The 22,023-nt window shown below is 37.3% G+C and overlaps 1 protein-coding gene, 1 long non-coding RNA gene and 1 pseudogene across 14 annotated transcripts in view; 2 read left to right on the forward strand and 1 right to left on the reverse strand.

The window, feature by feature from the left end:
- LOC138160901 (small COPII coat GTPase SAR1A pseudogene) overlaps window positions 1–9,320 on the forward strand; it is a 17,700-nt pseudogene extending 8,380 nt beyond the window's left edge.
- The window catches only part of AOPEP (aminopeptidase O (putative)), a 567,977-nt gene that overhangs the window by 202,997 nt on the left and 342,957 nt on the right, over window positions 1–22,023 (forward strand). The window lies entirely within an intron of this gene.
- Window positions 1–22,023, reverse strand: part of LOC138161151 (uncharacterized) — a 45,819-nt gene that overhangs the window by 20,736 nt on the left and 3,060 nt on the right. The window lies entirely within an intron of this gene.

Raw genomic sequence — 22,023 nt, forward strand, 5'->3', positions numbered from 1 at the left:
TTCCTTCCTTCCTTCCTTCCTTCCTTCCTTCTTTCCTTCCTTCCTTCCTTCCTTCCTTCCTTCCTTCCTTCCTTCCTTCCTCCCTCCCTCTCTCTTTCTTCCTTCCTTCCTTTCTTTCTCTCTTTCTCATTCTTTCTTCCTTTCTTTCTTTCTCTTTCTGTCTTCCTTTCTTCCTTCCTTTCTCTTTCTTCCTTTTCTTTCTTCTCTTTCTTTCTTTCTTCCTCTCTTTCTGTCTGTCTGTCTTCCTTCCTTTCGTTTGTGTGGGCCAATTGAGGTTAAGTGACTTGCCCAGGTCACACAGCTAGTAAGTGTCTGAGGCCAGATCTAAACTTAGGTCCTCCTGTCTCAAGGGCCAGTGTTCTGTCCACTGTGCCACCTAGCTGCCCTTAGTGATATCTTCTATCAATAAATTGTTAGTGAATATAAAACAGTTGGAACTTTAATTGGGATTATTGATATAGGAGCAATAGAGAGGTCAGCTTTCTTCGCAGGTCATATATCCAAGAAAGGACAGAATCCTCCTGACATTTGTCAAACCTGATGACCACTACTTGCTTCTGATAATTTGTGTGGAGAAAAATATGTCACAAGAATGAATCTAGAAAGCACTGGTAGGGATTATGTAATTTTAGGTAAAAATCTGAAGCTTTTAGAGAAGTTGTTACATTTCCTGAATCTCTGTCTTTGCCAAGAGTAGAACAGGTGATAAATTCTTGACTTGTTTTAATGATAATTTCATTCTTCAGAAGGTAATAGGTGGTATGATGAGGGAAATTGATGTTCTGGATTTCATCCTAACAAAGAAAGACAAACAAGTTGCTGAAGTTGAATTGGAGGGTAGTAACCACTCTCTATTTAAGTTTACAAGAGGGAAATGAAAATTTGGCATTATCTGACACATACTACATTTGAGGAAAATGAGTTTCAAAGAGTTTAAAGAATGGATTAATAGAATTTTATGACCTAAATTTCTGCAGAGGAACTTGGTTCCAAATTCTGTTGCATATCATGCTACAACATATAGGTAAGAGTTTTTCTCTCCCCAAGAAGAACTTCCTTTTCTGTGGTAGAAATCTGGAAATCTCAATCTTACATTCTCTACTTTTTCCATGGGTTCTAGTTCAAGTTTCAAAAGCTTCTATAAAGCCCAATTTGTACTAAAAAAAGATGCCAATATTATTCCAAGCAAAGTTATTGACTTCTACAACATTTTGAATTACTGAATACTGATATGAGATAATTGAAAAAAAATTTTGCCCAGTGCCTGGCACTTAGTGTTATATAAATGCATATTTCTTTCTCTTCCTTTCCTTTCATAGATGCTTAGAGTTAGAAGGGACCCTAGATTGGCATTTAGTCCAATTCTTACCTCAAACATGAATCTTCCCAACATCTCTGACAAGTGGTCATCAGATGTCTAGCTGAAAACCTCTCCGAACTAGTTTGCCACCTGAGATAGCCCTTTCTATTTTTTGATAACTAAAATTTGTGAATAGTTTTAACTTATATTGATCTTAAACTTTCCTGTTTTTCATTTCCACTTATTCTAGTTCTGATTTCTAGAGTCAAGTGAAGTAAGTCTATCTCCCTTCCACATGATAACCCTTCAAACTTAAGGCACAGAGAAAATATTGATGGTCCAGACAAGAGGTGAGGGTGACTTGACATAGGGTGGCATCCACATGGATTGAGAGAAAGGGAAAGATGTTGGAGATTTTAGGATAAAAATGACACTTGGCAACTGATGAGCTGTGTTGTGTGTGAGAGAGTAAGGAGCTGAGAATGACACTAAAGTTGCCAACCTGAGTGACTTGTATAGATGATGGCACTCTTTAAATGAAATAGATAACTTCAGAAGAGTTTGTGGGGAAGATAATTATCTTTTGGGCATGTTGAGTTTGAGATGCCTATGGGACATCTATTGAGAAATTTCAGTCTTTGTTGCTGCTGTTGTGTTGGCCCTGGTGAGAGAGAGAGGGAAGCTCAGAGCCCCCAGAGTCAGCCACCACCCCAGCAGCCCCAAGTGCTCCCGATTGAGCTACAATAATATCATTCATCTTTGAGTGGATCTTTAATGGCTTCAGCAGTGTCCTGCAGTTGGCAGGATTCTGTAAGAAATCTGGAAAGCTTGTGTTCTTGGGTCTGGACAATGCAGGCAAAACAACCCTTTTGCACATGCTCAGAGATGACCGATCGGACCAGCGTGTCCCAACACTACATCCAACATCTGAAGAGCTGACAATTGCTGGCATGACTTTTACAACTTTTGGTCTTGGTGGACATAAGCAAGCCTGGCGGGTTTGAAAAAACTATTTACCAGCAATTAATGGGATTGCCTTCCTGGTGGATTGTGCAAATCATCTTTGCCTCCAGGAATCCAAAGTTGAACTCAATGCACTAATGACAGATGAAACAATATCCAGTGTGCCAGTCCTTATTTTGGGCAATAAAATTGACAGATCAGATGCAATCAGAGAGGAAAGACTTCGTGAGATATTTGGGCTTTCTGGACAGACCACAGGAAAGGGAAACGTGCCCATGAGCAAGCTGAATGCCCACCCTATGGAGGTGTTCATGTGCAGTGTGCTCAAGAGGCAGGGCTACAGCAAGGGTTTTCTCTGGCTCTCAGTACATTGACTGCTGTGGGGGCAGTGAAAATAAAAGCCTTTTACTTCTCTGGAAAAAAAAAGAAATTTCCAGTAAGTAATTAGAGATGTTGGCCTGGAACTCAGGAGAGAGACTGAGGTTAAATATATATACCTGGGTTTTATGAGAAGATAATTAAAACCATAGGAGCTGATGGGGTTTCCAAGTAAGAAAGTATATAGGGAAAGATGAAAAGAGAAGCCAAGGGGAACACTCACATTTAGGGGGAGAAAGACTGGTGATAAACTGGCAGAGGATCGTGAGCAGGAGCAGTCAGACTAATGCTTGAGTAGGCTCAAGAGAGAACAGTGTCACAAAAACTCAGGAAGAGAAAGTATTCAAAGGAGATTTCCAACATTGTCAAGTGCTATAGGGCTTGAATTCTTATCCAAACAAAGAAAGAGGAGATCATAAAAAATAAAATAGACAATTTTGATTACATGGAATTAAAAGGCTTTTATCAATGAAACAAGTGAGATTCAATTGGGGAAAACCTTTTCATCAAATACTTCTGATAAACGTCTGGAATCAAAATTATGGAGAAAATCAGTGTAAATATATTATAATATATGATTCCTCAATGGATATGTGATTAAAGGATATAAACCAACAGTTCTAAAAAGAAAAATTGTAAGCTATTAAAAACTATATAAAAGATTGTTACAAATCACTAATAAGAGGAGAAGTGCATATTAAAACAGTCCGCACCCAGCAAATTGGCAAAGATGATGAAAGTCAGTTTTGGAAGCCCTATGGTGAGACAGATAAACTAATACAATGTCGCCAGAGGTATAACTTGGTCCAATAATTCTGGAAAACAATTTGGAATTAGCATTTTTTAAATGTCCATACCTTTTAACCCAGTAATGGAAAGGTGAAGAAATTGAACCTGAGGGAAGTTAAGTCACTTGTCTAGGGTTACACAGTAAGTTTCTTGTGTAGTGTTTAAACCCATGCTTTCTTGACTTCTAGTCTGGCACTTCATTCTGTATACTATGTGATGCTAGATGTCAGGTTGGGGTATTGATTTCCATAATGACTTTCATGCTCAAGATAGCAGGCTGCATGTGTGACGCCAGAGTGGAAGAAAACTCAAGTCATAGTCATAATCATTATCTTTCATGTTCATAGAGATTCTGAGAATTCAAAATAATTCCTATTATTTTGAAGCTGATGAAGCAGAGGTCAGGGAGTTTAGTAACTGACCATGTTCACTTTGTAAATTAATGACAGAACCAAGATTTGAACTCAATATAATTAAATTTATATGGGGGAATAATATTAGGGAAAATTACTTTGTTAAGAATTAACACAGGGGCAGCTGGGTGATTGTAGCAGCAAGCACCCCAGGGTCCCCAGGGTGGCTGCCACCACAGGTTCTTAGATCTGCTTTGTTAAAGAAAGCAACTCAAAATGGGTTAACAAGCTTACTTTAATCAGTCAGACATATATCGTTTACCTTGTTCAGGGGAAAAAGGTCAGCACCCTGAACTTCAAAGTATACAGGCAGAATTATCAAGACAGAAACAGCTCAAGTAGACAGCTTTCCAAACTGTCCAGCCATTACATCCATACCAAATCAACATCTGGGTTTCAACATCTGGGTTTTTCAAAGCCGGGGGGCTCTGGACAACGGCTTCCCATAATCCAGATCAAATCACAGAACACCTCTCAAAGTGAGCCCCAAAACAAAGCTACACATCAGGGCTTATATAGCCTTCTCCTGGCTCAGAGAATGTAACAACCTTCTGGACCCACTGGCCAATCAAGAAGTATCTACTGAAAAACAAGCCTCCCACCCCAGGCTCCAGGTGCACTTTAGCCTAGGGGCAGGGAAGATCTTTAAAATTTACATTCCCATTACAGTGATGCAGTGATCAAGCACTGGGCTGGAGTCAGGAGGACCTGAGTTCAAATTTGGCTTCAGACACTTGATTAAGTTTCAAGCTGTGTGACACTGGGCAAGTCACTTAACCCCAATTGCCTTGTCAAAAAAATGAATCCTAAAATATTATCACAAGGTCTCTATAACTTAAGGGGGGATGATTTGGCAACTCAGAGAAGTGTTAAGGGTATAGGTAGCAAGTGTTGCTGGGCAGGGTGAACTTTGGCTGAGGAAGACTTTCCTCCCCACCCAATAGGAGGAGGGCAGACCTGATTCCTCCTCACCTGCTCCTGTCTCCTCAGATGGAGCTGTGTGCAACCTCCCTTTTCTTCACCATGCTCCCCTCCCTGTACAATACTCTTCCTGCACAGGATGCTAGACTTTCCATCAGAAGCCACTTGTTACAACAATTAGCTCACTTTAGCCTTGAGACAAACTAGCCCTCTGACCCATATGATTTCCTTTCTTTGCCCTTTTGGTGGGTTTAAAAGAGCATAGACTATTAATAAAATCACAAAATTGATGTCCCAAAATCATAATCAGTTTGATCTCCAGGACAGGGTTCGTTCCTGACCTATTTACATTCTTGTGTAAGCTAGTTGTTAGTCTCATTTGTACTCTCTGTACTCAAAGATTCAAAGATAATTTACACTGCTCTTATCTAGAGAAAGACAGCTTTCGTGCCAGTGTTTTTCCTTTGCTTAACATTTTCACTTACATTTCAGTGTATTGTATAGCTAATTAATCCACCACAATGAAAGTGAGAATAACAATTCTGAGTGGGGCCAAAGTATATTTGGGATACAAAATAACAGACATTCTTGATTTGGTTTCCAGATAGATTCTGAGATTTGAACCCTAGGTAGGGTGGAGGAGTTTTTTTTTTCTTTTTTTTTCCTTTTTTTTCCTTTATTAAGTAATAAGCTTTCACATTGTTTCTCAACACTGAAATACTTTGCTATGTTGCAAAGATGTTTTTGTTGTGATCCGATGCTTTGAGTTTCATTTCTACTTGCCAGTTTTTCACTGAGGCACTGATGGTAATAATTGTGGTACCAAAAGGGAAGAGAAAGAAGAAATTGTCTTTGATACTTATCCAAATGTTGGGTGTGCATGTGTGTGTGTGTGTCTGTGTGTCTGTGTAGTACTGTACATATTGGGTTAGGGCCTTTGGGTGTAGGTTGAACTTCATTGATTCAGTAATTTCTCCCCACATCTTATCAGATTTGTGGAAAACTAGAATAAGACTTCTATCTTGAGACCTAGTATGTACCATCAAGTTTCACAGTTATAATTTGAATTTTAAAAGTTTAGGAAAAAACTGCCATTTTCCAAGATATTTAAGGATTAAGGCTTATTGCCTCTCATCTAGTCACTGCAGAATTTCAAAGGATCCAGCAAGTCTAACCACTTCAGAAAAATCACTAGCCAGGAGAAAAAAAGGTTCCAGTGTTCTTATACTAACAAACTTTGTGACCTTGAACAAGTCACTAAATTCCCATGTGTTAAATTTCCTCATCTGTAAAATTTAGGCATTTGGGTCATATTATTTCTGAGGCCTTTGCCTGTCCTAAAATTCTATGATTCTATAAAATACTATCTAATTCTTGGCCAGTTTGGATGCTTTTTGGCCAGATGGACTTACTTCAGAAAGAGAAAATTTCCCTTTACTGACAAAACAGAGCTGTGCCTACAGGTGACAGTTTTTGGTGGGAGCTGATGCAGAGGAATCTACGGCCAAGGTAAATGGTGGCTGGGGAGGCTGTATGACGAAGGGGAAGGATGTGGTTTTGGGAGAACAGCAGAAGCTGCTTTTGTCAAATAAGTTTGAAGTCCTACCAAGACTCCTAAAGGGATTACATGAATTTATCACTAGTTAATTTATTAATTCTTTTAAAAGGTTTAGGACACATAGGAGAGAGGGAATGGTGATGATGAAGGGGAGAAAGGCAGCTGAAGAAAATAATAATGATCTCACCTAGTTTGATGCTTATGCCAGCTTCAAAATCAAGGTTAAATTGAGATTTTTTCCTTTTTTGTTTTTATTGATATCTTTTGTTTTTATGTGACAGTCATTCCAGAACAGATAGCTCCTTTGCTCCCCTACTTGTTTAGCTCTCTCTTGTTAAAAAAAAAAAGGTTCAAAAAAAGAAAGGGGAAAAAAGCAGCAAATAGATCAACCATTTTGGACAAGTTCTATTCAATCTTCTACACCTTATTCCTCTACCTTTACAATGAAGGGAAGAGGATCATTTTCTCAATATATATCTTGCTTTCCTGGTTCTGCTTTACTTCAGTCTGCATCAGTGCATGTAAGTCTTTGTTTTTGTGGTGCCCTTGACAAAAATAGGGGAGTTTGGAAGAGCAGTGGATTTAGGGGAAATGATCATTCCCTTTGAGTTCTGACTGGGACATATTGATGCCCATGGGACGTAGTGGGAAATAGGCAACTGGTGCTGTAGGACTAGAGCATAGGACTGTCAGTCAGTCTGCACAGGGATGACATTTCAACCCAGCCATGGGAGCAAATGAGATCACCATGTGAGCTTGGAAGAAAGCTGTGAAATGAAAAGGTTGGTCCAGATTATTTACCAAGTTCCCTTCCAGCTTTAAAGCTGTGTTCTTTTGATCATATAAAATGGGTGTTTTATACCAGGTGAGGCTGATGGAATTGTGAACACAATCAGGAATGAGTGAAGCCCAAAACGGAATCTGAGACAAAGACTATAACTTCACTAAAGTCGTCCATCTCTGTAGTTCTCTATTTTCTGGAGAAATGGTGAGAAAATTGCTTATAAATGCATTCACAGAGCTACTTATGGAAGAAACTGGTTACTTTCCACATTGACCTACAAATAGTTATCCCTTCCACATTGTGGGTGTTAGGGGTACAGAACCCCCACAGTCTGGAAAATCTGTCTAAAAACTTTTGTCCCTCCATTTGTACTAAAGAAGTCTGAATTTTTTTCTTTTTCTTTTATGAGGTGTTTACAGTACCTTATTGTAAAATCCAGGTTAAGCCTTTGGTCATAGGTTCTATGTTGTCTGTTGGCCTTTGCGTGTCATCTGTGGCTTCTGCAAAACTCCCCCCAAATTCCCATTTAATTTCTTATGCCACCTGCAATATATCGGAACCACGATGGGGAAAGTTGCAGTGTAGAAGGGATAACTGTATACTACAGATCATTGCTGTTCTTATTCTTCTTGATTGAAATACTTTTCCATCATTTTTCTGACTCTAAGATTCCACTCATCCTTCAAGTTTCAGCTCACAACCTATGCCTTCTCCATGAAGCATTTTTGGATTATTCTGACTACAAGGATCCCTCCCTTCTCTGGGCTCCTCTAATCTGCACAGGGCCAGTTAGCCTCTGCTTTTTTTATTACCTTGTGTTCTCTTGTTATCTAATAGATACTTCTGTTCCATTTCCCAAAGGTTATGAAACCTTCTGTTTATTACATAACTGGCCAAATCTTTATAGGCACAATACCACAGGATAGGACTGAAGGCCTTTTTCATTTTGGTCTGAGGGACCTTCTTTCAACAGCTTCACAGAGGGTGGGATAGTTTTTTCTAAGTCCAGTCTCTGTGAAAACAGCACTGATGGGCTAAGGCAATTGTAACTAAATCTTCTAACCCAGCTACTCTTGTATAGACATCACCATTGTCAAATGAGATGATCTATGTATAAAGCCAGCCATGCATTATGATCTTGGGCAAATCAAGGACCTTTTCTGACCCTTAGTGTCTTTACCTCTTTACCTCAGGTCTTTATCCTCGAAGATTGCGCCTAACTAAATCTCTTATCTTATCATCCAAGGATACTTCTCAATCATTGCATTTCTGTCAGAGTTTGTAGATTACATAAATAATTACTTTCATAATCATTCTATTTTGATTTTTCCTTTGGGTTGTACAAGTAAATCTGTAAGAGATTTTTTTTTAATTCTGTCAGCTAAAAAGCAAGAATGTTGTATTTATATTTTGTTACTGCTTTATTTCATTACATTCCAACAGAATTTGCTAATATAGAATTTGCTTTGCTCATACACGCATACAGAGATTCCATCTAGATTGGAAAGTTTTAACCTGATTTTCTCTAAAAGCTTATATTTTAGTATGTTTATATTAAGGTATTTCTCTCAAATGTATATTTCATTTATACAGTATAAATGCACATTTTGGGGAGTCATTTAAACATATTAAAGCCATTAAGAGAAATGCTGCCTACTAATGGTTTATGTTTAATAAAGCAGCATAATTTATAAACCCCTTAGAATATGTTAATGTTTTATAAACTTTTCCCCTGGGAAGGAATTTTTTATTTCTCTAAACTTTGCACACACAGGTAAAAAACTGAGTTATTTAACTTTTGTAAGTAGTTTATTTTAATAAGAAATCTTGCATAGTGCAGTTTTGCCTTTTAACAGTGTTTGTAAAAAAAACCCAACAACAGCAAAAGAGCCACACTTTATGGATTTGCTTTGCTTTGCTTTCCTGGTCAAATTCTGGCATCCAGCACTGGAATTACTTACATTAAGGAGATATTTTTTGAATGCTTCATTAACTCTTACTTGAGTAATTTTCCAGTTTCTAATGTTAATTCTAAACTGTCTTATTCCATGGGTTGTCATTTCTTAAATGCAGTGAGTCCTACTACCAGTGGAAGGAGTAAAACACGTGCCCAGTCCTGGCAGACTTGCATTTCTTCGGTACTGGAAAATCATTTTAGACTTCATACTTCAAAACTTTAGTCAAGTGTTATAGAGACTACTTTTAAAAATAAACCAGAACTGGGAGGGGGTGGGGCGGATGGGGGCTGCAGGGGACTGGAGGGGACAGGGAGAGAGACAAGGAATCTGACCCAAGTTTTCCTATTAGAAGGTTTTTCGTGTTTTTGTCAAAATCATCACAGCTTGTTTTAATTTTTTTAATTTCCTTTCCAACATTTGACATTCCATTGCTTTGCAGTTTTATGTACACTATTCATTTAATAAGCAGTTTTGGCTTCAGAAAGGTTGGAGTCCCATAATAAAGGGACTTTTTAGTTAAGGTAGTCTATAACTTAACTCAGCTACTGGCTTTTTAGCCTGTTGGTAGGTTGGTGTCTTAATTCTAATTAATAAGTATTTCTTTAGGATAGTACTTAAACAACTTGAACAGCAGCAGGCTTAATTGATAACATATCCCTTGTTGGCATTATGTTCAAGAGTTGCATTCTGCTTAAAATTCTTAGCCTTATTATTTAATTTTTTTATTTTAAACATGATCCTTTGCTGTCACTGTATGCAAGAGACCATTCTCATTTAATCTGAGACAGCTGCATATGTTTATAGACTCTAATCATAGGATCTCACAGAAATCTGACCTAAAATGAACAGATGTTTGAACTCCTATGTAAAGATCTATTCTAAACAGTCTGAGCTACTGCTAGACAGGAATGCCAAACATTTCAAACCACAAATTATGCTTGATAATAACCACCTTGATAGCAGAAAGAAGTGACCCCCCCTTCTATTAAATGATCCAAAAGAGGATATCATGGTATTTTAGCTTAGATTTGCTACATTTATAGATTATTAAGTCCATGTGTAAATTTCATTATTGTGAAAGTTATGAAAACTTTGGTTCATATATACAAATTCTGTAGACATAAAAATCATCTCATTCTTTTCCAATTAGCTATAATCATTAACTATTTTGTTGATAGTGAAGCAGAAATTATTACAATGGCAAATAATTAAAAATCATTAGTACAAGAGGAAATGCAAAAGCATTAAGGAAGTGCAGTTGTGAAAAACTTTTAATAAATTCATCAGTCAATTTCATTTTTGTAGAGTGTTATGGAGTGTGCCCATTTTGAAATGTGAACACTGAAATTTGATACGTTTCCTTTAACCAGTTGGGTAAATTTGTCAGCTTGAGTTTTATTCCATTCTTCAAGGTTTAATCCAATTAACTTAAAAAAAAAAAAGGAAAAAGTCCTTTTCTGTGATTTTTGCCTAGGCCCTATATGCTATTTTGACCAAACAATAGAATAATAGAACATAGAGTTGGAAGGAACTTACTGAAGTCATTTAGTGCAACCTTTACCTGAAGCATGACCCTACCCTACAGACCTTTAGTATTATTCCTAAAAAATAACCATCAGTGTTATCACTTCCAGCGTGAAATTTTCAGTTTGTTTAGCGGAAAGTCTGAGAAACAGACAAATAAATAATAATTCATAGACAATGGATTTTTTTAAAAAAGAAAAAACTGAAAAAAAACAACACTTTGGTTAGCAACACTATCCAACTTACCTCTGAATAGACCTCACCAAACAAAATGACTAAGATTTGATTATAATCCTGTTGAACTCTAATCTTATGACAGTGACCATAAGCCAAAGCACATTAGTCTGTGTTCCATTATTTATCTTTGCAGAAAATAATACTGCCTTTTCTCTTTTCAGTGGGGATTAGATTTGGTCAGTGAAGTTCTGATTTGATAAAAGTAAATTCTTCCCTTTTCAAAGTATCTAAATATGGAGCTTTCATTTGTTTCCCCAAATTAATTGGGAATTTTAGCTACTTCTAAAATTTTATTCAAACTTTAAATCTGTGTAGTTATTTAGTATCTCATTGTGAAAGACTGGATACTTTTCATGTAGCTAGTTATTTTGGTCTGCAAAGACTAGTCATTTAGATTTATGTAATAATTCCACTGGGATGTTTGCTTTTGAAAGTCACATATGAGTCAGTTACATAATTTTTATCATTTTTGAAGTTGAAAGAAAGCATTTTATCAAGTTAAATCTCTTCTCTCCCCCTTCTCCCCCCACCCCTCCAGCTTAAGTTTTTTGAGTAATTTAGACTAGTGGTGAAGTTTCCCTCTCATTCTTCAGACTGGATTTGTTTAACTGTATTTCCCTATCAGTTTCATAGCTGTTTAGCCTGCACATCTGAAGGCCTCATCTGCCAACAACCTCAGTTATTGGAAGTCCAGTACTTAGCCAGCAGGGGATGCTCCTACAGTGGTCAGTATTGCCTAACCATAGAACTCAAGTATCATCCCAGCTGTGATTATTTCTATTCCAATTCAACAAGGAAGAGAGTCCCTTGGTCTCTTTAGCACTGATACATTCTCTTTCTGTTGCTGAGTAACTTGAGCCAGTTTACCTTTCATTTCAACCACGTCAAAGTATTGAGAAAAAAATATAACATCAGAGGAGCCAGGAGAGTGAGAGAGGCTGAACAGTAATGTGTTTATAATATAAATCCTTCCTGTTTTCTCAACCCTTGGTCTTCTGGCATTTTTCCATCCTGACAGTCAAATGAAAGTACTCCAGAGGTTTACTTACAGATTCTGGCCCCCAATTTGAGGATTTTTTTTTAAAAGTATGGCCATTTTATTAGGAAAGCAGTAAATAAACTTAATAGTGGGTAAAAAAAAATTGATCAAACGCAGCAGTCCCCAGGGTCACATTAGCCTTAACTAGAACATCTCTGAAGAGTGAAACAGGTTAGAATCAATGACTTCATCTTTTGTTGTGGCAGAGATTTAATGTGACTCACTATTATGAGAGCTAGAAATAAGAATGCCTGGGTAGTTTTCCCAACTAATGCCTGACCTTGAGGATCTTGTTTTCTGACTTTAGAGAGCTTAAGTTAGCTTTTGTTACTTGTTTTTGTCTTGGTCAGTATCATATATACAAACACACATACACACACATGTATTTCTTAAGGAGTTTGAGAAATTCATAAAATATTTGTAAAGTCTTGTAGGCAGAAGGACTGGATATAAAGAAAAATAAAGAAGTTCTCCTAACTGTAGGCTAATCTAAATCTTTGAGGCAAAGCCTTTCATGAGTTCACGTGGGATTGAGAGCATACCTGGACTGCTTGTGTGAGAATGGAGTAGTTTTTCTCATACCTATTCTGCTCCCATGATAATGATCTCTAAGATCTTGTTCTGATCCTATATTGCAATTATTTTAAAGATATAGAAAAGCCACCACAGCAAAAAGTCATGAAGCCTGCTGTTACTGAGCAGCAATTCACAGCATCATAGGATTTAGACCTAGAAGGGAATTTAAAGATCATTCAGTATAACCCTCTCATTTTAAAGAATTGTATCCTAAGGCCTAGACAAGTTAAATGTCTTGCCCAAGGTCAAATAGATCAAAATGATAGATCTGGCCTTAAAATTTAGATGTTCTGACTCCAAATTCATTCCTCTTTCTACAATGTCCTGCTGCCCCTGCATTTTCTTTTCCCTGAGCTAAAACTAGACAAAGACTCTCCAGAAAAATGACATTAGGAAGCAAAGCACTTTCCCTTTTATTCCTTCTAGAACTCCATAGGATTTATTTTTTGGTATCCATTGGGGTCAGAGCTGTTGACCAATTGATAAGATTTGTCCCTATTTTTTTCCTTTTTTATGTATAAAAGAATGCATATATATGTATATGTTACTTAGGATACCATGAATTGACAACCCAGAAACATGTAACCTAGAAGTTGCTTTAGCCAGGTTCTCATCCTCCCCATCCTTTCTTTGCCCCTCTACAATATTAGCAGTGGTCAGACATATTTCATAATTCTGGGTAGAAAAATAACATTTAAATAAAAAAGTATGTCATCGACATGAGCTAATGAGAATGGGAAGAGTTCTATGCTCTACTAGATCCTTCCGGTAAGGGGGAAGGTGCCCCCTCTCAAGGTGGTCCATTCTACTTTGGATATACAATTACTACATCTTTAACATTTAGGTATCTAATTGTTGGAAAGTGGTGTCATTTAACCTTTATGAGAATGTTCAGTGGCACAGAATCAAGAACAGATCTCTAATGTTCTCTGCTGCGCAGCTCATCCCAAACTGACATCAAGCCATTAATGACTACTCTTTGACAGGCCATCTGCTTAGTTTCAGGTCTGTCAAATGTTGTGTCACCTAACCCAGATCTTTCCATCTTGTCCACAAGAATAGCATGAGAGACCTTGTCAGATGCTTTGCTAATAAGATCTAGGCAAATTCCACCCACAAAATTAGCATGTTCTATGATAACCATGCCAAAAAAGCTTTGTAATCTTGGTTTTCCTTCCTATATGTTCACTAAGAATTTTTTAAATAACATGTCCTAGAATTTTTTAAAAATTAGAATATTTACCTTATTTCTAATCGTATGCTACCTTTCTTGTTTTCTATGATATTTCAAGGGGTGTTGACATTGGGTCAGCAGTCATATTATCTGACAGTACATTCCATCTGGGCCTGGTGACTTGAGCTCATCTTTGTCAGTGAGGTACTGTCTTTCTATCTCATATATCAACTCCCTATTTGCCATTTTGGTTTTGTCCTTTTTAGCCCAAAGAGCATTTTCCAGGTTGGAGAAAACAAAAGAAAAATTAGATTTGAGAAGTTGTTCCTTATTGGTTTGACCAGGATAGATCTTCTGTTAACCTACTAACACTGTTCTTCCCAGACATAAATTAAGCAATGGCAAGAGTTTTGTGATGCTACTTCAAATGTAGGCAAACATATTGTTGTCTGATAGAAAATGAAATGTAACCACCTTCTGGTAACAGGAAAAATTTCACTGAGCTACTTTTCAGTGAAGTTTCTGTGTACCGTTTTATGTTTTTTAAGTTTAACATTTTTGACTCTGTAGAAAGCTATACGTTGTTAATTATGCTAGGCCAGGGTCTTTCTTCCTGCCATGTAAGCCGGGCTAGTTCTCTTCCTAAAAGTAAAGAAAGCTGTCCCCAAGACTTGAAAGTCCTAAGAGGCTAAGGCTCAAGTTGACTAGCCATCGCTGCAACTTCCTAGTGGCCAAGGGCCATGTTGATGTGCCATCGAGGCCATGAAGAGGCAAGGGCCATTTCAAGTTGGAGCCTTTCCTACTTGGTGGATGGATGTCCCCAGGTATGAGAGTCGCAACACTCTGCCCTGTTAATCTGCCACATTTCTGTGCTTCCCAGTGATTCCTTTATGAAGTATGAACTCCTTTCTCTGATAGAATTAAAGGAAGTCTCATTGGAAAGATACAAATCGGGTATACTTTTGCAAAGTTTTAAGTAACTAAGCCCTGGAAGTAGTTCCAAGCTAGAAGAACAAGATCTCAGAGTGTTGTGGAAGAGACCGCAGTAGGGAATGAGGAGAGTATTTCTCACTCCTCTGCCTCAGTCAAGTAATCTGGCAACAGCTTCCTCAGAGATAGACAAGCCATCTATCAGATCTAAAATTCTGCTCATGACTCATGAGTTATATATATAGTATTAGGAGAGTATCCAAAGGGTACCCTCCTAAAACATGGAAGTATCAGCCACCTAAGGACCCAATATATAATTGTGAGAGCCAGTTGGAGGAATATTTTGTGGTTGGGGTACACCATACTTTATTTCTTTAAAGAGTATTTTGTAATTATATTTTTATAAGTCTCAAATGTCTTAGTAGATTATCTTCCAGATATTTTATGTATTTTGTTGTTATTTTGAATGGAATTTCCTTTTCTATTATTTCCTCTCTTTGTCAGTGTTTATGCCTTTAATTTCTTTCTCTTGTGTAATTATCACTAGCATTTCTTGTCAAATGATAGTAGGGAGAAAGTCATCTGATTTATCCCTGTATTTATTTTGAAATCTTCTAGTGTTTCTCTTGATATCTGAAATTATACCAATAGTAAGATCAACTTCGTCAAAAACAACCTCTTACCTTCACTATTATAAAAACCTAATTGTTCCTCTGGCTCCCTGTCTCGCCATACTACAATCCATTCTTCATGATGCTGCCAAAATAATCTTCCGTTGTCAAAGACCTGACCATGCCTTTCCCCTGCTCAGGTATGTTCACTCTATAGCCACCAGGATTAAATACAGATTTCCAAGCCTGGCATTCGAGGTCCTCAGTAGTTTGTTTCCACCCTATCTTTCCAATCTTATTTCATATTACTTGAATCTACACATTTTGCATTCCCACCAAACTGAATTAATAAGTACTCTCCCAACTTAAGGCTGTATCTCCTATCTTTGGGAATCCACATAAGCTGTCTTTCTTTTTGTTTCTACCTTTCAGATCCTTTGTCTTTTGTCAGGGTTCATCTCTGGTGCCTCTTTGGTTCTCCTAGTTGCTAATGCGTGTACCTCCAAATTATCTTGTAATAAACTTATGTGTGTGCATATGTTACATGCCCCCAGTAGAATGTAAGTTCCTTAAGGGCAGGAACTGTTGCATTTTTCTCTTTCTTTAAGAGAAGGAGAAGATTTAGTTGATAATTCCTAGTAATCTCTTTGCAAATTTTGAATACCTCTCCTGAATCAGAAGAGAGGTCACTTAACAAAAAAAAAAAAATTTTAATGGCCATGCCCTTGCAGGATTTTTAAATAACTAAGCTCTGGAGGGAGCCTGTATAGATTGGGAAGTCAAAGAGAGAGCCAGCCATTGGAAAACTAAAAACTAAATTCTTCCTGTCTTCACTGATTTTATAGACCAATTATGAGTGAGGACAGTAGAATGCTTCACTTTTGGAACTGAAATGAAATAAAATAAGATACTCATCGACCATCTAATAGTTAACAAATAGAGGTTTAGAAAGTACATTTAGCAGGTACAGAGCTTTGATTCAGTTGAGAGCAGCTTCCCTGCCTTCCCAGAAGGGCAGTCGATTTGTAGCCCCAAGAGCCTGGCGCAGCGCCTTGTAAATAGTAGGCGCTCAAACAAGGTTCAACCGATTAAAATCTCTCCAGAGGTCCTTGCCCATGTGTTGTTCATTTTTTATGCGTGACTTCATCAAAGGCCAAGATGGCAAATGAATCAAATATACAATGGATACATTGTCGGGGACACAGTGGGGGGAAGGGTGAGATGTTGGATTCACATTCTAAATAAGCTAGAATTTAATAGGGATAAATATAGAGACCTTGGATTTAAAAAATCAATTGTATGAATGCAGGACAGGGAAGGCATACCTAGATAACCTAGTGTTTAGAAAAATAAAAGTCTTAGTGGAATTTGTGTTGAACATGAATCAGTAGCCAAAATGGCTGACTCAATCTTGGGCTGTATTCATGGAAGCACAGTGGCCAGAATGAAGTAGGTGACAGTCTGCTGTACTCTGCCCTGGCCAGATTACAAATGGAATACTGTGTTCAGTTCATAGTACCCTGTTATTTTCAAATGAGGGCATTGATAAGCTAGACAGCATCCAGAGGAGGTTATCCAGGATGATGACTGGGAATGGAACTCATGCCATAAACAGAACTGGAGATTTTTGGAATAACCAGGAGAAAGGAAAATTAGCACCATGGAAGATGTAAAACATCAATAGTTGTCTTCAGGAAGGGAGGGAGGAAGGGCAAGTATTTGGAACTAAATTTTTTAAAAATGAAATATTTGAAATGCTGTAAATGCTGAAATGCTGAAAATCATGTAAATGAGGGATTGAATTTGTTTCTTTAGGCCTCCAGGGTCAGAACTATGAACAGTGAAAAAGAAATGGGCTTAGGCTGGATGTAAGGAAAAATTTCCTTGTAAGAAATGTTAAGAATAGAACGGGCTATTCTAGGAGATAGTAGAAAATTTTCGAGCAGGAATATTGGTCACTCAGAATGTTGGAGATAGAGATTCCTGTTGAGAATAGCTTAAACCTCTGAGTTTCTTTCCAATATGATGTTTTCCCTATGTTTGTCACTAAAATGTCAAAATCCCTCAAGTCAGTTAACATCAAGTCTCTGACAAGTTGGTGTGATTGAACTATTGGTTTCTCTCTCTAGCAGAATGAGATGGGCATCAGCATTTTGGGGGTGGGGAGAGAAACAGAGGGGAGAAAGTGAAAAGGCACATAGTTAAAAAGCATCAGAAAAAGCACACAGAAAAGGGAGGCTGGGGACCCTGAAAACAAACTTCAGCTGCTGCAAAGTTTTTTCAAAGCCAACTTAGCGGAACCTTGGAATTTTGTTTACATTGTCCCAATGTACATTAAAATTTTAAAACAATGTTCACAATGCAATAAAAGAAGCATTAGGAAAGAGGAGGGAAATGAGGGACACTAGTGGTTGTGAGGTTTCTTAAGAAATGACAAAAACCATGAAAACACAGGCCCAGTAACTTTGGTTTCCATTGCTCTGACCTTAAAAAACTATTGCGGTGCTGAATGCCTTTTCAGTGACAAGCCCATTGGAGAACTTATTACTCCCAAACTAGTCTCTCTGTCTTCAGGCTGAGTGGAGCTCCCAGCTTATTACCTCAGGTAGTTAACATTCTTTTCGATGAAGGGAACAACAGCATACTCTCTTGAATTAGAGTCCTAAGAGTCTGTGTGCTATTCATTTCCCTTCCTCTCCTCCCTGAGTTCCTCAGTGCCTAAGTGGCACCCCCCATTTCTGGAAACGTTCATATATTGCCTTGCATATTTACATTTTACTTTGAGGAGCACTGTGAAAATAGACAGTGAGTGCCTCCCCCTAACACTATCTTTCTAAATGTGTCAGTGAACTGTCTTACAAACTGTTATTATGACAGGTGTATGTGACCTTGGTTCATCTTTGCATATGTATCTTAATCACAAGCACGGGTGATGCTACCAGTCTGGTGAGCCCTTGATCTACAGTTCTTTGCCTTAATTCCTTTCTATTTTAAACTTTTCCTTAATTTATCATCCACCTCAAAACCACTCAAGGTTGATCATAATTTTTATATCTCCAGATATCTGAATGCAATTCATTCACAGTATTCTTAGTGGAGGATGATTTTAATCTTCAAATTGTCAATAAATCTGGCATATACCTCAAGCAAGAAAATATCCTTGATATTTGGATATCTTTTTGTTTTACACAAAGATTATTTGATTTAAAGACAGCCTTGGTACTTCTGTTATCATTACTGACTTTGGAGGATCAGACAGGCATTTTAGCTTATCTGCCCAAGATGGAGAATTATGGGCATAGAATTCTCTTTCTCTCTGTCTTTCCATGTGTGCATGTATATTCATGCACACACATATGTGTGTATGTATGTGTGTGTATATGTATATATGTATATGTGTAATTCCGGTTGATGTATTGGTTAATTTTGTGATCTGTTTTCTACCCAGTATCTTAGTGTTTGTTATAAAGATTGGCTTCTTGGGAGGGTGAGGAATATAGAGGGTATGGCCAAAGTTTTAATCCAGTTTTAGGCTTATTAATGCTAAAACTAGACTAAGAATTGTGAGATACCCTGAATTGGGAAATGTAGGTGATGTAAAAACAACAAAGGTCAACAAAAGTTGTGGGGTTTTTTTAAAAGAACTTTTTATCTCTCAACTCTCTGTAGACTCCTCCACATGTAAATACTTAAGACAATTCAGCTTTTCTACCTTTGCTTATTCGTGTCTGTAGCATTTGCTATTGAGTTGTTTTCAGTTGTGAAACTGAAAACTCTTCATGATCTCTTTTTTTATACTGGTAGTGGTTTGCCATTTCTTTCTCTAGCTTGTTTTACAGATGAGGAAGCTGAGACAATTAGGGTTAAGTGACTTGCCCAGAGTCACACAGCTAGTAGTTATCTGAAGCTGGATTTGAATTCAGGATGATGAGTCCATGTTCAGCATTCTATCCACTGTACAATTTAACTGCCCTGTATATTGCATTAAAGGCTAATTAATATAGCCACCCTCTTGTACCTTATGAAGACTGATAAGGGATGTGGTAAGATTAAAAATTAACTCCAACAGGCACTTCAAGGATCAAAAAGACATTTATAGACATATAAAGGTTTTGATGACACTGAAATGCATACCAGGAGTGTCCACCATAATTTCCCTATGATGAGCTCACATTGCTTCACGTTTATTCTGACAAGTGATACTCTTGTGCATGAGAAAACCTGTTTAAAATAGGTCCTGTTCCATAGTCAGATTGGGTGTTTCCTTAGAGATAGAGACATGATGTTCTCTCACCAAGACCCAGAATTAGAGTCCTGATCTTGCTCTGCTGCTGCTGTGATATAGCGTGGGTGAGGAGCAAGAAACCCCAGGTTCAAGTCCCAGCTCTGCCACTTCCTGCCTGTGTGACAGCGCTCAATCACGTCTCTTCAAAACCTCAATCCCCCTTCTCTAAAGCGGGCACAGTGACACCTGTCCTGCCAACCTCCCAGGATTGTTAGGACATAGAAAAGCTCTTTGTAATGATAAAGCAACAATAAAAAAACAAATAAAGCCCAATTGTTATTTGAGATGAGTGCTTGTTATAGATGCTATATGAATTACTCTAGAATCATATAGGAAGAAAGCTGAAGCCTCCATTCCACTTAGGTTCCTTCTGATGCTAGTGTGATCAGATTAGAGTATTTGACCACTTAGTAGTCAGTGTTTAAGCTCTTGTAACTTTTCAGCAACCCCCTAAATGTTCTGCCTCCTATGTTCTTGGGTCAGATAGAGCTTAAATATCTCAAACTCATTTATTCCAAATCCCATTACCTAAAATCAAAATAAGTAAAATTTTAAAAATATTCTTTCTTGATTTCTGAAACCAAAAATGTCTGTATATGGATCCTTTCTATAAGACAGTCAGAAAGTGTCACTTCTGTATGCATAGCACTGTGCTAGATAGACACTGAAGTACACCAAAGTATTAAAGAGTGTCCCTAGCTTCAGGGAAATTATGGTCTAATTGAGCAGACATAATTAACACACATGAAATAATAGCAAATTTTATCGTTTGCTGAGTATGTCATTGTATGGTAGATTATTCCACCATATTTTAATTTTAAAAATGTGTTACAGGTTAAATGATATAGGAGTTAAAAGAGATGAGAGCAGTGATTTTTTAATCATGTCAGGGAAAGTTTTGTAGGAGGAAGCCAAGTTGGCCCTTTGAAGGATAGGGGTAACATGAAGGTGGCAAGAGAACATAGGAAATAATGTTGTCAAAGAGGAAAAAAGGAAGGAGAGGAACGAGGGTCTAAGGAATTCATTTGGTAAGTGAGTAATAACAGGAACGTAAATCAAGGGCAATAGCAGAGGAGAGCAGTCCAGAAGAAAAACATTGAAGTGGGTGGAAGAGGGGAAAATGGGAGAAAAAAATGAATGACAATTTAAGGGAGGGGAATTATGGTCACTCGTTTCTGGGGTACTACTTCCAGTCCAGTTATCTGTCAAGATACATTGCTTTGGTAGCCAAAGGAAACTTAAAAGAAGAATCCTCCCTACCAAAATATTTTAATGCTTTCCCCAAACCTCTGTTCCTAGGTCTCTTAGTTGAAAGGATATAAAAGGTTTAAATATTCTATCCCTAAACCAAAAATTAAAGACCTAACTTTTTGCTTCTAAATTGTAATTTATCATTTTGCCATTTTAGGAAGAGGATTAACTCTTTTATATTATAATACCCTTAAAAAAAATTTACTACTGCAAGACCAGGGGTAAAAGGACTCTGGGATGATCTATGCGTTCATTTCATATAGGGGAAGAATGAAAAAGAAGGAAGGGAAGCCATTCTATATTCTCTGTTCTCCAAATTCCACAAGAGTAATTTGCTAACTAGTAAACTATGAGCAATTAAATACATCCAAGTAGGAAGTTAACTATTTTGTTCTACCTTTTACATATACTCTCATTAGATATGGTATGTTTTAATAGGAATGGCATTGCCTTTATCAAGATGAGAATATTTGCTTTAAAATATTATTTGTTTATTTTGCAAAACTGCTTCTTAAAAACAGTCTTATTTAGGCTTTTACCATAATCCAATGAAAGATTCCAGGTAGTAAATGATCTATTTCAATGATGGTCCAATCGAATTCATGTATTAGGGAAACAAAATTGTGTGGTAATGTATCTTTACTTTCAGAACCCTATGAATAAATGTTATTAGCAGTTGATTGAACACATTCTTTCCTGTATACACCCATAGATGGGGAATCCCGCCTTCCTTAAAAAGAGAAGTAATCATTGGAAATACATAAAATCCATCAGAATGAATTATATTTGATGTTGTAGTCATAGATAAGTATAGATTGTCTTTCTGTAATTGAATAGAAGCCTTCCTGTTTGTGATCATGAAATTTAATTAGAACGCTTTCAAAATTGTATGTTCAAATTGCCCTGTGTAGAATGCAATGGCCTAAGCAGACTCAAATAATTTTTCACCCTTCTTATTTTTTAACCCAAGAAAAATACTCAGGATCTAAGGGAAAACACTAAAGATTTCATATTCATTTACAAGACCATCCCTTTTTGGTGGTTTTATTTTTTAAGGCAAGGAATTGGGCATAAACAGCAACCAAAAAAACCATTCCTTTTAAAAAAAAAACCACAGAGGAAAAGTAAGTTAATACTTTATACAGATCTGTGGTCTTTCATCTGAGAACTTCTAAGCACTTTTCAAACACTGACTCATCAATTCATGACAGTCTTAGAAGATTGGACAGTAATTCTGCTTTCACTTGGTTTCAAAGAGCTCACTGTGCCCTAAGACATGTGTACTTTCCCCCCCCCATTTCTTTTCTTTTTTGTTAGAAAGGCCAGAGGAAA

Source organism: Petaurus breviceps, unplaced genomic scaffold (assembly GCF_028583685.1).
Source record: "Petaurus breviceps papuanus isolate PSGF00001 unplaced genomic scaffold, PetGlider_PUasm1.0 183, whole genome shotgun sequence".
Lineage (NCBI taxonomy): Eukaryota > Metazoa > Chordata > Mammalia > Diprotodontia > Petauridae > Petaurus > Petaurus breviceps.